Genomic DNA, 4,797 nt, shown 5'->3' on the forward strand with positions numbered 1-4,797 from the left:
AATTTAACACAAGACAGTAACATGGAATTACAGAGGAAGACGGATAATTATAACTTTTAACAATAGCAAACACAACCATCAACTCACATATACATTATACTCAACAACATAAAGAACAAGAAACTAATTAAGGATCAAAAGAAGCATACTGAAGAAGCTGAGAATTGTTTTGAAATCGGATATATGATCTTCCTTCAAGGACCCGGGCCTCTATTCCATCGTCAGATCTTATTGGCATCAAAATTATTACATATCTGGTAGAAGCTCCAACAGTACTACAAGCCCATATTGGATTGGCCCATCCAAAGTTTTGCTTTATAGAAACCAAACCTGACCCAGCTACTGAAGATATAACAAGGAACGCCTTTCTAGGCCACCAAATACAAATTTTGTGAATTTGATTCAAGGATTTCAATAAGTTCTTCACCATCTCACTTGAAGCTTACTCGCATAATCTCCATCAATCATTTTAATGGTTTTTTTTTTTTTTACTACTTCTAACAAATCTTGCAGTTCCACATTGGTTTCTTTATCAACTTCAAGCAGTGGAGAAAATGCAGGCACAAAGATATTCTCTGAATTTAATGTTGTCTATGCAAAAGCTCAAATTAAACAAGCAACTAAAAACATTTATAATTAAATAAATAAAAAATCAATCAATCACTTGGTTCCTATAATTTTGATGTAGCTATAACTCAATCTCAAAATATTAGCTATATGCAACTCAATCCTTATAATTTTAACTTAATTGCAACTTAATTTTTAAATTTTAACTTATTGTAACTCAATCTCTAGTTAAAGTTTAGAAACTGAACTGCAATCAAGTTAAAACTACAAAAAATCAAGTTGAGATGAGTCAAGATTTAGAAACTGAATTATATCTGAGAATTATAGGGATTAAATGACTAATTTTCTCTTAAATTAATAAGAGAAGAGAGCTTCATTGAAAGAATTCCCCAGCAATGGCGGCAGCGTCCGACCACATATGTTCACAGCATGTAACATTAATGAACTTCTTTGATGAGTTGTCTAATCACTTGTAGCTTCAAAGGCAGATTTCCATATCAAAGTTGTCATAGCTTCAACCATAATGGGCTTAAAGTTGCATCCTCTTGAAATTTCTTCTTTTAGTCTACACAAGCTATCCTCACTAAGCATGAATCTCTTGGTTGTAATATTCTTCTCTCCCATCATGCCATTCATGTCAATCTCTATGCCTTTCGGTGGAAAAAGCATATAAGCTTCCATATTAAGGGGCGAAGAAGAATCAGCCACTTCACTTGCATGATCTTCCATTGCCTTTTGAGACCAAGCTTGGAGGAATGAATCTATTGTTGTTTCCCCTTGTGCGAGACGCACGCATCAATAGCTATACCTCCACAACCAAACTCATTAACCTGAATAGCCATTACTTGACAATCTTCATCTTCATCGTCCTGTTTATGTTTAAAGGGATCTAATGGAAGAAATCTTCTTATCGCTTTGAGTTGATGGTCAGCATTGTTCTTGAGAAAATCTGAGAGCTTTGAGGGAACTCTAGCTTCAGGGTAAAGGACACCTTCATCGTTGCAGTCCACATAGAGATCGCTTTTGTTTCCTTTGATTCTTCCAGAGAATGGAGTAGAGAGTGAGAACTTTTGATAAAGAAGCCTTCAACTTTCGTGACATTTTGGAAAAGTCATGATAGTCAGAAGCAGAGTAGAAGAGAACACTGGGAACGTAAACAGAAGCTGGAGGGGCTAACTCATCGAGGAGAGAAAATTTGAAGTGTTTGAAGTGATTTGGAATTGGAGATAAGGCTTTATGGTGATTTTTGGATACAAATCTCAGTCTCAGCTTCTGCCATTTCTTGGAATATAAAAGATTTCTAAGACAGTACGAAGAACAAATGGCTTTTATATAAATGGCAAGGAGACTATGCGTCATGATGAAAATATATAAATTATTAATTACATCATTGCAATTGATTTTTGGCCATGTTTGAACTAAGCAACGTATTAGCTTATTGTAGTTATTAGCTGTTACTTATTGTTATAGCCACGTGTTTCTAGTGTAACTTATACAGATCAGTCGCAACCGCATTAGCCCAATTGATGTACTGTATTGGTTAACAAATAAGATGCCTACACTCAGTGAAGTCAAGTCACTGGGTTCTTTTTCACATATCTATCGAAAGTTTCATTGGCCATGAGAAATTTTTTTTTTATTGTACACATGGATTCTCTTATCAAAGATAATCCTATTCAAAATATAATCAGGCGATAAAAGTATTCATCATGTTAGAGACTAACCCATCCATATGATTTCTAATATGGTTAAAAGAATGTTAGATAAATATATTTGACAATTATTGAATTGACTACAGTGTCATCCTTTCATCTGAGAGGGTTAAACAATATTACTCTTATTTTGTAATTTAAACTTTTGAAAACTTAAATGCTGTTCTTCATGACTTGATTTTGAATTATTCCATTTGGATACTCCCACGTCCAAAAATCTCATCGCTTTTTTTTAAGCCCTAAATAAATATGTCGAGCAAATTTTCTACCATTCAAGTTTAAAAACATTAGTGCACAATTTTCATATAAAAAAGCTGGCTTGCCAAGCGTGGGGGAATCCTTCCAATTTTGTATATAAATTACCTTTAACTATTTTACTGATTGTCTGAAAAGGAAAGATATTTCCCAATTCAACCTTATTAAATGCATCATTTACAAAATATTTCTCCCTCATATGTAGCCTTTTCTTATACTCATAAAAAAAATTGTGAAAAGTAAAATTGGAAGAAAATGATTAATTATTCATCTTGTTTTATCTATATACATCCATTTGAAATTGGACAAAGTTTACGTTGGTTGTCAAGTGCCTAATACAACTCTCCTTGATTTGGGCTTGTGACTAGTTGTGAACATAAGTAGGGTTAACAATACTCTTAAAAGCTTAGTTGATATAATTAAGAATATAGGTTGAGTTATATGAATTGGTTCAAATAACTGGTCATAAGGGTTGGGTAATAAAAAATGAGTTTTTTATATATTATACCAAATAACCTATAAATCATATAGGCTAACATTGATGAGTTAACGTTAGCTTGTTTAACCCATGTTATTTTTCAAAAAAATAAAAAATAAAGAAAAAGTGGGAAATATGGTAGGCTCATGACTTTTGATAAATTGATGGACATGGTCATGACTTGACTATCTCAATTCATATATTTTATATAAATTGAAAAAAAATAATGAAGTAAAATCATATTGGAACTCATCATCATTTTCATTTAGATATATTTTTTAAAATTTATAAAAATAAATTGAAAAATAAAATAAAATGTATTGCCAAGTTGTCCCAGTTAACATGCCAACCCTTAAAGGTTAGGTTGGGATTTTTTCAACCTATTTGAAAATGAGTTGATCCCAACCTAAACCATATTTTTTTTCTAATCCATATGGTTCAATTTGGTCTATATTTCCAACTTTAATTGATAATATAGCACAATGATATCATGCAATCAATATAATTGACTCTACTTAGTAGGATAAGGCTTTTTCTTATTGTTTTTGCTGCTATAGCAACATTAATTTTGTTTTGTGAAGTGACTTTATAAAAAAAAAAATCATCAATTCTTTGCAAAAGATTGTATTGGATAGATAAGGATTTTAGTTGGATATAATTAGTTATAAAAAATTAATTAATATAATTAATTTTGAATATAATTGATTATGTCATGGTATATAATTGATTAATAAAATTAATTTTAATCAAAATTGAAAAGTAGAATTAAAAGCAGAATTAAAAATAAAATAAAATTAAGGTTTTTTGAAAATATATCCAAATACCCCATTACATGTTAAAATCAATTAAAAATACAAAATTATATTTTCCAAAAAGTATGCAAACACTCATTATATATGCCAAAATCAATTATAAACTAAAAACGACAGTTATCCATAAGCTATTGTTACCTAGTTTTTCAATTCATATTTTCAACTATACTTTTTTAAAATTTATCCAAAAATCATATAAATTATTTTGCAAATCATATTTTAGGATTTATGATTAATTTTGACATATATAGTTGTTCTTGGATATTTTAAAGAAAAATATGATTTTAGGTTCAAAATTAATTTTGGTATGTTCTTCTTTTCAATTCTTAATTATTAAATTCAATATTATTAATTAATTGTATAAACCAATTATATATCACGTAACATAATCAATTATATTTAAAATAAATCATATTAATTAATTTTTTGATAATCATTAATTTTTCCAATGGATATCCAAACATGGCCATAGTTTATGAGATAATTGTAGTTTTGAGTTAATAATTGATTTTGACATATATAATGGGTGTGTTCAAATATTTTTAAGAAATTATGGTTTTGAATTTATAATTGATTTTGATATGTAATAGAAGGTTTAAATATATTTTCACAAAATTATAGTTTTACTTAATTTTTAATTTTTCTTTTGAATTCTATTTAAAATCAATCTTATTAATCAATTTTATAAATCTATTATATATATCACATAACATAATTATATTAATCATTTTTTTCATAATCAACTTTTTCTTATAGATATCCAAACACACAAACTTCTTTGGACATTTATGAGAGAGAGAGAGAGAGAGAGAGAGAGAGAGAGTATTTGTCTTAATCCAATTTATATGGAACTTGCATGATTTTTACATCTATTTTTACCCTTTTACCCCTATTAAATGTTAAGAAAGTTATTAAATGTTGGAGTATTTTATTTTTAAGTGTGCGTGTACATATATATATGTCCAATTATAAT

The sequence above is a fragment of the Prosopis cineraria genome, unplaced genomic scaffold (genome assembly GCF_029017545.1).
Source record: "Prosopis cineraria cultivar Desert tree isolate PC_DT_omini unplaced genomic scaffold, ASM2901754v1 PC13, whole genome shotgun sequence".
NCBI classification, from domain to species: domain Eukaryota; kingdom Viridiplantae; phylum Streptophyta; class Magnoliopsida; order Fabales; family Fabaceae; genus Prosopis; species Prosopis cineraria.